The sequence below is a fragment of the Cryptomeria japonica genome, chromosome 3, assembly GCF_030272615.1.
Source record: "Cryptomeria japonica chromosome 3, Sugi_1.0, whole genome shotgun sequence".
NCBI classification, from domain to species: Eukaryota; Viridiplantae; Streptophyta; class Pinopsida; order Cupressales; family Cupressaceae; genus Cryptomeria; species Cryptomeria japonica.
Window position 1 is genome coordinate 759,867,563 of NC_081407.1, and position 13,486 is coordinate 759,881,048.

The window sequence follows — 13,486 nt, forward strand, 5'->3', positions numbered from 1 at the left end:
GCTCTATGCCAATATTAGCCATATAATAATCCCAAGGCTCCCATTACATCACCATTGTCTAGCTTTATGTAAAATATAACATAAATTAGAATATGAAGTAGACTAGTGTATGGAACATGCAATGTATACTCTACATTTAACGGTGAAGACGTATATATTACTTAACTAATAACTTAGTACCCAAAAAAATAGAAACATTTACTAGCATATAATTCTGCATACTAAAATATTACAACACAAATTCAACATACTTAGTCTATCCCTATCAAACATTTCTTATTTCTCTCTCTTTTCAATGCCTAGGATGCATATAGGAACCCCTAATTGTTTATGTTGAAATGTATGGAAATTTTATATACCATATCTCTAATCATCCATTCATTGTTACCATATATCAACAAATGATCTATGCATAAATTGATAAAAAGAGATTGATTACCATCATAAAGTTAAATTTTTTAATAATTAAATAGTTGCTAAGGGGCCCAACGCCCAATACAGTAGAAAGTAAAGTCTATAAACAACATAACACAAAAAATAGGGGAAAAAAGAAACAATTATCGGCACCCTGATGACTACCATCTAGTACATAAAACCAACCCCACCAAAACCAAAGTCCAATATCTGACCAACTATATAGGCAACCAACATAATTAGGAAATACACTAGATTATAATACAAAGCATATGAATTAAACTTTTGAAACCATAATTTTGGAGATCATTGGACACCATACAAGTATTGCTTCAATTTATATGCTAATGAAACCTTGCCTTTTACCACATAGTAGTTGTTAGGAGTTATTCTTTTTCCTACAAATATTATTTAATCTTTCTTTGGTTTATTAGGAGTGGTTAATGTGAATAAACATGGAAAAATACATAATCTACATGTACCACTTTCTAACACATGAGTAATTGAGTCACACACTCCCTTTTGGCTTGTTGTGCCTCCTTCCATAACCACGAGTTTGTTCTTACCTTTAGTAGGTTATAGGGTAATTAATTTTCTCACCCTCTTTTGGCTTTTATGCCACTAATTATAACTTCTTTTCTATCTTCACTTAAGGAGGTTATGCTACATATTTTGACATTTATCAAGTAGGTAAAACTTCACATATTTTATGGGTAGTAGGAGTTAATGCACCTATTGGTAGCTTGGTGAGCATATCAAGAGTATTCTCAAGTTCTCTTGCATTGTCTATATTGTTCTTTCATTTCAGATTTTGGCTCTACTATTTGATATTCGATTATCTATTAACTGTAGTTGCACATGATCTTGGTCAGACATGAGATTCTTGCCCGATTGTAACTTCCCAAAGAATCTAAGATGGTACTGGAACTTGTTGTCTAGTACAGTTAATTTTACTATCTGGTTTTTATAGATTTGAGACTAACTGATAGCTATAATATTAAAAAACCAAGTATTCTCTTCTCCTACATCCTTGCATAGCCCTAATAATAAGTACAACTTAACAAAAGAATAAGCATCCCTATAATCTACTTTGCATAGTTATATTCTTGGGAGGTTTTCATGATTGTAGCCTTTAGGTAATTTTGGCAGAATTTTCAACATTTCCAAAGCATCCAAAAGGTTGGATAAAGTCACAATTGACTTTTTTTTCAAAAACATCAAAGCTTGGAGGACAAAATTAGAAATCAAATGTTAAAATTTAAAAACTTTTACAAGAGCCATTTTAAATTTTGCATTACAAACTCATTTTTCAGTCACTAGAAAGAAAAAATATTTTTGGCATGCAAAAACCATTTTTAATAAGTTTGGCACCTTTCCTAATTTCAATCTATGTTTTCCTACTCCTATTTCCATACATCAATATATATCCATTCTTATCTATATCCTACCTATATTTATATTCATGCATTCCAATTATGTTTTGTCCTATATTTGCATACATTTACCCACGATCATTGTATTATATATCTTTTTACAATGGACCATTTTTGTATCATTGAGGATTGATCTTGCTTGGCTTGAATTTTAAGGAAAAATAAATTTGTTTCAAATTTTAAAATTCTCCTCTTTCCTCATAGTCATTGGGAGTTGAGTTTGTAAAACATGGAATTATCTAGCATGGCATCAAATTTAAAGACATTAATTGACCATTAAGCAATCATTGACTTATTCGTATATAGAATGAACTTATGAACATTTTCATTTGGAACTTTAAATAGAATAAAAATATTGTATCAAAATCAACATCTAAGTATCTTTATCACAATCAAAAAACTATTCTAATTAAGGGAGTACGAGAACATGACCATTGATTATTTCACTATCTTTATGATGTAGTTATAAATATACCAAGTCCTTAATAATCAATGAGGAGTATAGAATCTAGCAAATCAAAGAGAAAAAGTATATATTGTGATAGATAAGGTCTAGACTTACAAATTAGACATGTATAATATAAAATTAATCTACAATCACATAATTAACTTAAAATGTTAATAATTCCCCATGCAAGTGAATATATTTAGTTGCATCGTATACAATTACACCGGGTGTATTCATAGTTTCAAGAAACATTTGCATAAATTAGTTTTTTGAATTACTGGTATGAACATAAATTCAACTATTTCCTATCTATATATTGCAGTTCTTGTGACATTTACCTAAGAAATGTTTTTAAGTGACAACCGAGATAATATAAACAAACATTGGCTTGACGTTCTACCACTACGCTTCAAATTTGAGAAAAATATTATTCGATATTTTCCTTATATTCGTCTTTCGTGAAAGATGACAAGAGAGTCTTGGCAAAAAAAACTAAAATAACTAAGAAGCCTCATTCCATGTGCTCATGCTTGCAAAGTAACAGAATTGAGGGATTCCTAAGAATTTGTCTACAATGCACGCATTTGGTCTAACAGCTGGAACCTTTTCTGCAGGTGAGAACACCCAAACATTTCTAGTGATAGAGCCCACAATAGAGGAAGGTCTTGCCCCCATACTCGAAGCTTTGGCATAGCTTGAGGATTCTTTAGCCCCTGATGCTGTGAAGAATGCCCCATTTAACATAAGATCTCCCACTGATCTCCAATTGCCTTCTGTTGAATCTTGGTGCTTTGTAACCTGCACATTACCCATACTATAACTATACTACAACCATTGAATACCAAAGATATAAGAGACATGAGTTGTACATGTCTTTTACCTCCTTGTGGAATCGATAATCAGGAGCAAGGAATCTGTTGCCTTGGCTGTTAATGGTGGGGTTTGCACTTCCCCCGATTGCATACATTTCCCAGTGGGTGTAATCATTGTTCAGCACATGAAAGTATCCATTTCGACATCTGCATCATAACATTAATATCTTAAAGACTTGAGCAAATAAACTTCAGCAAGTTGTATATTTGTGGCCTTTGTGCAAGGAATACAGTTTGTTACAAAATTCTATTCACACCTGGGCATACGTTGAACAAGCCCTTCTCCAAAGTGGTTGAAAGCAACTGTTACTTGCATTTTGACGTCCTCAGTGTAGGCGTCATTGTGTCCTAGGAGCATCAGCTTGAAAAAGCCAATAAATATTGGACTTGAGAAATAGCGTTCTATCGACAATTTAATAAATACTCACATTTTTTTCGTTCAAGTCAAGTAATAGGCTTTTAATACCCTACCCTAAAATCCTCGGATAAAAAATACAATTGTGAAACCTAATTTCAAAGAAATGTATATTTATGGAAGACCAAAAAAGTAGTTTTGAGAACCTTGTCATGGTGAGTGAAAAAGCTGTTTGAAATGGTTATAGCAGTGGAACCCATGATGGTGTTAATCAATCCATCTACGCAACTTGACAATGAACAGTGGTCAACCCAAATTGCGCTTGATCCAAAGATGGAAATCCCATCCCCATCACTCTTGGTTCTAAACCCATAATGTGTCGGGGAGCTCCTAACATTTGTATTTCCCGCAGGGTTACAGTCATGGATATGAACTCCATGAATGATAATATTGGTCACATACTGAATTGTAATGCAAGCTCCATTTTCTATATGAACATTGGCACCTCTACCATCAATAGTCTTATAACTATTCATGATAAGCTCCTCCTTGAGATGAATAACCATATCTCTTTGGAAAATATTTCAGAGAGGTTCGGTTTGAATAACAGCATGCTGCAGAGTGCCAGGTCGAGGATTGACCAGGTCATCATCATTTGGATCTGTAACTATATAAAATCTGCCATTCTTACCTCCAATGGCATTTTTGCCAAATCCGATGGCACAATCAGCCAGTCTCTTTTGGTTGTTAACCCAGTTAGGATCACAACACCAACAATCATCGATGGGGTTCCCCATTTCGCACGAGCTCAACTTTCGTTCCAAATTATTTAAACTCCTGCACAATAGTTCTTGAAGTAAATAATCTCAACTGTTTGTAATATATGCTAGCTATAAAAAAATCCTAGGACTTTGAAATTCTCTTAATTGAACTGACTTAAATATCTTTTCTGTAGTGAATTTTCTTTCATTGAATCTGTCTCAATGATGACAATTGTTAATTATCCAATGGCATGATTGTAAGGAAGCAAAGGTGTGCAGAAACGCTTCCTACGCTAATCTTGAGAGGATGGTTATGCAACTTTCAACTTAAATATTACTAAGATATCAAGAAATGCATAATAAAGCATAAACAAAATAGCAATGAACACATAACACAGTGATTACCGTGGGGAAACCCTTCTAGGAGAAAAATCCCACCCTCCAAAACTCGTACAATGTATTATCAAATCAAGCTGATTACAATACACATGCAATGGAAGTTCTTACAGGAGCGCATCACCACAACTTGAACTCAGAGAGACTCCTTCTAGCATCCAGTCTTGCAAAAAAAACTCAATTATCAAACTCCTCCCCAAGCCCTCCTTTTATAGTGATTTTATAACCTGGAAACCACTTGTGGTTTTACAAAACCATGGGCTTAACCACCATGCCACATGGTGCCCATTTTTGACATTTACATTTCCAAAATGGAAAAACAACCAGGTTAAAATAGTAATCCCGTCCATAATTTTGTCCCCTAGCTTAGACCCTCTTAAAAGTCACAAAATGAGTCATTAAGGCTCTAAAAATGGCCCACCTATATTCTACTATGGATAAGACTCATTTTTAACAACTCACTAACCATTTTCCAATGCATAAACATGTGGAAAACTACCTGAAACAAAGTCTGGAATTTTCTAGAAAAAGACTGCAAGGTTGAGACACATGTTTCTCAACACTCTCCCACTTGTCGGACACCTTGCAAGAGTCAGGGGATCCAAAATATCATGGACTTAATTGCTAGGGGCCGAGAGGCCCATAGACTCTGAACACCATCTGAATTTCTCTGTGCTCATGGGCTTAGTTAATGCATCAGCAACATTCACCAAAGTTTCTACCTTTTCCAGCTTCACCTTGCCATCCTCAATCATATCTCTCACAAAATGATATTGTACATCAATGTGCTTGGTCCTGGCATGAAAAGTAGAGTTCTTCGCTAGGCAGATTGCACTCTGACTGTCACTATAAATTGTCACTGCACCCTATTTGAACTCTATATCTCAACACAATCTCTTTAGCCAGATGGCTTCCTTACAGGCATGAGTAGCTGCCATATATTCTGCCTCAGTAGTGGACAAAGCGACCATAGCCTGTCACTTGCTCATCCAACTAATTGCACCACCGAATAATGTAAACACATATGCACTGGTGGATCTTCTTCTATCAACATCACCAGCCCAGTCTAAATCCACATAGCCTCGAATATCTAAGGAATGCTCATTTCCTATTCCATGAAAACATATCGAGTACTCTGAAGTACCCCTCAAGTATCTGAAAACTCTTTTTACTGCATCCCAATGTGCTCTTCTTGGATTAGACATATAACAAGAAAGAACTCCCATTGCTTGGGCAATGTTTGGTCTTGTACAGACCATAGCATACATCAAACTTCCAACAACACTTTGATATGGTACTCGACTCATCTCTTCCATCTCCAATGGGGATGTAGGACACTGTGAACTAGAAAGCTTTGTTCCCATTATAATAGGAACACTCAATGGTCTTGAATCCTGCATATTGAATCTTTTCAAAATAGTACCAACATACTTGCTCTGGCCTAGCCAAAGCTTTCTATTTTGTATATCTCTTACAATCTCCATTCCCAGAATGTGCCTAGCTACACCAAGATCTTTCATTTCAGACTTTATCTAGAGCTGAGATTTTAACTCTGCAATCAAAGCTTTTCCTTTGCCAATAAACAACATGTCATCGACATACAGGGCAATGACCAAGAAACGATCACCATTAGATTTAAAATATATACAGTGATCAGATTTAGATTGCACAAATCCCAAACTCAACACATATGTATCAAACTTCTAGTACCACATCTTAGGACTCTATTTTAAACCATACAAGGATTTCTTCAACTTATAGACCAAATGAATTTTACCTTTCATCACATAGTGCTCTAGTTGTGTCATGTAAATTTCTTCCTCCAAATCTCCATGAAGGAAAGCTATTTTCACATCCATTTGCTCGATCTCTAGATCATAGGCTGCTGCAATAGAAAGTAAAAATCTAATGGATGTCATTTTGGCTACTGGAGAAAAAATCTCACCATAATCTACTCCCTCAACCTAAGAGTAACCTTTTGCAACCAAACGTGCTTTATACTTCTCAATGCTTCCATCTGAACCCATCTTCTTCTTGAACACCCATTTACAACCAACAGGCTTTCATCCTTCAAGCAATGGTACAAGGTCCCATGTTTCATTCCTCTTAAGAGCTACCATTTCTTCAATCCATGGCTATTTTTCAGGACTCTGAATCATTCATACTAAGAGCCTCTTCTATAGATCTCGGTTCATCAATGTTAGCATTCAATGCAAATATGCATATCCAACCACCATGAGAATACCCATACCTTTCATGTGGTTTCCTTTGTCTAGTAGACCTTCGAGTAAGATCTGGTTCAAGTTCAGCTTCAGGTTCAGCTTTAGGTACCTCTTCTTCCTCTGATGATTCAGAACTCATAGAGCTCTCATCGACTTCTTGTCTTTCTAAGGGCCTCGATTCAACTTTCTCCGGTGTAGCAGGTAGTTGAATCACATCTTTCTTTTGTTCTATTTGTTCTGACTGCACTGTAACAGAAGAAGGCTTAGTTTCTCTAAAAATAACACTTCTTGAATAAAATACGTTTTGTTCAACACGATTCCAAAGCTTGTATCCTTTTACACCATAACTGTATCTGATGAAAATACATTTAACAGCTTTGTTGTCCAATTTTGTCTGCTTCTCCTTTGGCACATGAGCATATGCTTTGCAAATGAACACTCTCAAATGTCTAAGTGAAGGCTTGTGGCCCGACCACGCTTCCATTGGCATCTTAGCAACAAGAGCTGATGTAGGAGACCTGTTTATCAGGTAGCAGGCAGTGGCTACAGCTTCAGCCGAGAACTTTTGTTCTAGTCTAGCTCCACTCAGCATACTCCTAGCCTTCTCCATCAAGGTCCTGTTCATTCTTTCTGCAACTCCATTCTGTTGTGGAGAATACGGAGTTGTCTTCTCTATTTTAATACCACAATCTTTACAAAATGTGTCAAAATCATTGGAGCAAAATTCACTACCATTATCAGTTCTCAAACATTTTATTTTCTTTCCAGTCTGCAACTCAACCATTGCTTTAAATTCTTTGAAACGACTGAAAACTTCAGTTTTACTCCTAAGAAAATAAACCCATGTTCTTCTACTGAAATCATCAATGAAAGAAACATAATAAACTGATCTACCAATAGAAGGAACATCAACTGGACTAAATACATTTGAATGGATTAGATCCAAAATACTTGAAGACTTATAAGAACTGGAGTAAAACTGAATACGGTTTTGTTTTCCATAAATACAATGGTCACAAAAATCAAATTCAAGATTGCAATCATTCAACCCATTAACAAGGTTCTTATTTTTCAAAGTTTGTAGACCCTTCTCACCTATGTGGCCGAGTCTCAGCTGCCATAACATGGTCTTCTCTGCAGGAAACTTTGATTCGGTAGACAGAGCACCCTTGGGTACCCAAAAACCACGACCATCTGTTGAAAGAGAAACCCTCTCCTTTTCCAACTGAGTTGTCTTTTTCACAATCTTATCAGAAGTACTATTGCACTCAACTGTACATGTATCAAGCTGGTACAATGTACCCAATCTGCTTCCTCTTGCTATCACCATAGCACCTCTTACCATTTTCACACCTGCTTCAGAAAACTATACATGCACACCCGCATCTATTAGCTTGCTAACAAATAACAAATTCCTTGCTAGTCTCGGGATATGCAAGACACCATCAAATCTTCTAATTCTACCATCAGAAAATTTCACATGAATACTTCCACGACCAACAATATCAAGTACTGAGTTATCACCCAAATACACCTTACCACCATCAAAATTTTCATACTTACTAAACTAGTTTCTATTAGGAGTCATGTGGAAAGATGCACCTGAGTCTATTAAACATGCATTGTCACCTACAGAAGTGGCCAAGGCTGCAATAAAAGCATCTCCATCTTCCTTCTCGGGCTCAGAATCAGAATCTTGCTTCTTCTTCTTTTTCTTCTTTTCTTCTTTACAGTCCTTTCGGAAATGTCTGGGTTTGCCATAGTTCCAGCAGATTGCCTTGGACTTCGCAGGAGATTTTGATCTCCCCTTATTCTTGGACTTAGAATGGCCATGCTGCTTTTCATTCTTGCCTCTTTCTTTTGGTCTTCCTCGAACACTCAAAGCCTCTTTGGCATTCAGAGAAACCTTCCTTTTCATCTCCTCAGAAAGTAGAGAACCAACAACATCCTCCATCTTCAAGATGACTGCAATGCTCCCTATGGCCATCACAAGGCTGTCCCATGAGTCTGGCAACGAACATAGCAGGATTTGGCACCTTTCTTCTTCATCCATTGGCACCCCAACAGAGGTCAACTGAGTTACCAACATATTAAAGCTTTCCAGATGCTCAGAAATTCGTCCACCTTCTTCCATTCTCAAGGAATGCAACTTCTTCCTCAAGAAAATTTTATTCACAAGTGATTTTGCTTGGTAGATCTCACTTAGCTTCTTCCAAAGCTTCTTCACAGTAGATTCTTCGTAGACATTAATCAAAATTGAGTTTGCAAGGCACAATCTTATGAGACCTTTAGCTTTTCTATCCATTACATCATATTGTGCAGCTAAAGTCGGATCTGCAAGCCTCAACTTATTCTCATCGACTGCATCCCATAGATCTCGATCAATCAACAGATCTTCCATCTTCAGCTTCCACATTTCAAAGTTTGTGCCAGAAAACTTCTCTACATCAATCCTCCCTGATATACTTGCCATCTTTACGATCCTGAAATACAGAAATGAAATACTCTGCACAAGCTTCCACTCAAACCTTGATTAGCTCAAGAAACCTTGTACCCAACAAATAGAACCAAAACTGGCCAGGCTCTGATACCACTTGTAAGAAAGCAATATGCAACTTTCAACTTAAATATTACTAAGATATCAAGATATGCACAATAAAGCATAAACAAAATAGCAATGAACACATAACACAGTGATTACCGTGGGGAAACCCTTCTGGGAGAAAAACCCCACCTTCCAAAACTCGCACAATGTATTATCAAATCAAGTTGATTACAATACACTTGCAATGCAAGTTCTTACTGGAGCGCATCACCACAACTCGAACTCAGAGAGACTCCTTCTAGCATCCAGTCTTGCAAAAAAAACTCAATTATCAAACTCCTCCCCAAGCCCTCCTTTTATAGTGATTTTACAACCTAGAAACCACTTGTGGTTTTACAAAAAAATGGGCTTAACCACCATGCCACATGGTGCCCATTTTTCACATTTACATTTCCAAAATGGAAAAACAACTAGGTTAAAATAGTAATCCCGTCCATAATTTTGTCCCCTAGCTTAGACCCTCTTAAAAGTCACAAAATGAGTCATTAAGGCTCTAAAAATGGCCCACCTATATTCTACTATGGACAAGACTCATTTTTAACAACTCACTAACCATTTTCCAATGCATAAACATGTGGAAAACTACCTCAAACAAATTCTGGAATTTTCTAGAAAAAGACTGCAAGGTTGAGACACATGTTTCTCAACACTCTCCCACATAGATATAGAAACTTTCAAGGTTGAAAAACATAGATATAGAAACTTTCATGGATGTGGTGGACGCGGCATTTTACCCGTGTCTGCTTTCCATGGTGACTCCATTGAGTTATTCAGAAGTAACACTTCTTTGGGTTTCACATTAAAACATGAGAAACATTGGCAAAGGTGATATGGCCCACAAGTATATTTGTCTTTGGTTATAAATGACTTTCCTCTTCCGTAATTTGCACGGGGATGGGTGACCAAGTTTGGTATAAAATTCTCGCATATTGTTCCCGCGCTCACATGGTTCCCGCGCTCTTCATTTTTTTTATCGTGGAAAAAATTAGAATTCCAAAGAATCTAACATATCGAAACTTAATAGATTGTAAATGTATATTTGTAGGATAAACTTCTTTATGTTAACGCAATAAAACATAATGAACGGATGATTACATTAGAGAAAGATAGGTCGAAGTGAAAATAATTGGAGTTTTATTTGCTATGTGTGACGTCACGAGGATAATTAGGTATAATAGACATATTTATATATTAATTTAAGGTTATAAGTTTATAAAGATTGATTATTTCTAATTCTACATCATATCAATTTAATAATATGAACTTTTAAATAATATGTTGAATCCTTCTATGTTTTTAGTTTGGATGGCTAGCTCAACCTGAAATATATATTTAGTCAAACCAAATATTCAACTTTTAAAAATAATAAAGACATATGATACTATTGGAACATTTTTGTGCATTAATTCAGCTTTTAATTCTATTGAATTGTATGACACACACAACTTAATAGTGAGAAGGCTTTTGTAAGAAGTATGAATGGTGAACTAATTGTTATTTATTTTGATCTAATAAGATCATTCATTTCTAGAACTTCTAATTGTGTAGATCTTACTTATAAAAAGGAGCTGTGAATAATAGAAGGCTTTTTAATACTTATATTTTTTTACTATTAGATGGAGTAATTAATTATATGAGATTTATTTTTTATCAAATAAAAATCATTTAAATAGCATCAACGAAAGTCCAAATATTTCTATGTGATTAGATTTGTAAACCATTTTTAGAAGTAGACATCTCACTTTCCATGCCACATAAAATAATATTAAAGTTGAACATGAGTCCTTATATCATAAATTCTATCGAAATTTTCTACCACCTCTTATTATTAGAGCATTTTTACACTAGATGACTTGTTATTAAATTATAAATACAAAAATAATAAATTATAAAAATGCCTCTTATATGTACTGACATGGAAAATATATTAAATATTTGGTAAATTTGTTTATCTTACATGAAACAAACCCAAATACAAGTGAAATTGCTTTGAATATATCAATGTGCATTCACATGAGTTAGTAATGTGTCAATTTTGATATTTTTTAATGTTTTGAGACAATAATAATTTCAAACTATAAGGACCTCCATATTATTAAAATAATGATATAGCATAAAATAAGCATTATTCTAAAACATTTAAAATAACATGTTCAAATATATTAGAATGGAAACATGATGTCTAAGTACAAAAGCCATTGACAAGCCCAATCATAAGGAAACCATTTCCTTTACATAGCATCAAAAGGTCAATTACAAAGAGTACAAAAATTAAGGTAACCCTAACAGGAACTCACGAGACACTATCTCCAACAAGCACACATTGGGTGAGAGCATCATCAAAAAACTTATCTACCCAACCACAAATCTTTACACTCCCCTCAAACTCTTCTTGGCATGAAGAATAACTGGCCCAACGCAAAGATGTCGAGAAATCTTAAACAAGTAGGAGTGATGGAATCTATGTAGCATGATATACTCTCTCTCTCTCTCTCTCTCTCTCTCTCTCTCTCTCTCTCTCTCTCTCTCTCTCTATGTTTGTGTGTGTGCATGTGTGCGCGTGCACACACATGCTAATATAACAATATTATGATATGGCAAAGAGTATGAGTTTTAAATGATCAAAAGTAGTAGCATGGTATAATATTAAAATTTGATAAAACATGTTTTTCCCAATGCATTTTTTAAGTCATTTGTTGATAGATATATAGAGGGTGATACTCAATCCTTATATGGTTCTCCATGTTTAGCACCATCCATTTACACAAACAAGAATTGAATGCACAAGTATACAAAGTGAAAATAGAACCATCTAATAGGTATTATCTTCTTGATAATTAAATTTAGCATAAAAATTGATTTCAAACACATTAGTACATAAGAATACCAATAACAAGATTTGTCTAAACATGATCTTGAGAGTATAAAACTCATACAGACACATGTATAAGAGTACAAAAGAAAAGGTAACTTTCAATATATCTAATTAACCTGATATCATGCAAGACATATTAAATGCTAATTCATTATTAAATCTTCTAAATGATATACTTAAAAACTAATTCATGAGTTATTATATGATGGATAAATTCACTAACATTATATCATTAACATGTTATAAATTGATAACAAATGATTATCATAAATAACTTAGTTTCATTCATTAAATCTAATTGGTTCAAATATTTTGATAATAGAAGATATTTTCTATCTTAGAATAAAATTTCTACCTTAGATTTGATTATAATATTCAATATCATATTCATCTAATCACTCCTTTGATTAAAAAGTGTTATCATGATCAAACAATCAAAATATAAGATCAAATCCATTTAATATTTTTATATATAGTCATAAACTTTAGAGTTGGTTAACCATTTAATAGTAAGGAACTATCATCTAGTCAAGAAACTATACGAACATGTCAACATGAGATTAATATGAAATTCTACCCTTATCCTTTACATTTAAAAAAACAAACTATGATATTATCATTAGAGTTTTCACTAAGTCAGAGTTCAATATTCAACAATCACAAAATAAAAAACAAAATTTATTATTTCTATATGGTAAGGGATAAGGGCTTACATCTTACCCTTGACCCAAGAGTCCATTTCTTTCATTACTATCCTTATTATCCTATTTTATATATTAGTCTTGTGATTTTAAAAAGTCTTTCTATTTTTAATCTAAACAAAGTATTGTAGAGGCATTCAAATAATAACTTATTCATCTTAAGATATACAGAAAGAATATATTCAAGTTTAGTATTCTTGACTAATGAATTTATTTCTATATGTTTAAAGTTATAACTTAATAAAGTTTAAGCTTTAATAACATCTCTACACCTCTTACTTAAATTCTCTTAATAACTACTTGCATTCTTATATTGATATATGCTACTCTATGCATTTATTAATATATAAATAAATATCTATTTTATTGATCTAATACTAATCTAATTATAAATAAATGGTAAT

General features: G+C 34.1%; 1 pseudogene; it reads right to left on the minus strand.

Annotated features, from left to right (window-relative positions):
* Nucleotides 1–2,796: 2,796 nt before the first annotated feature.
* On the minus strand, nucleotides 2,797–9,035 carry LOC131058127 (probable pectate lyase 18; annotated as a pseudogene).
* Nucleotides 9,036–13,486: the final 4,451 nt, after the last annotated feature.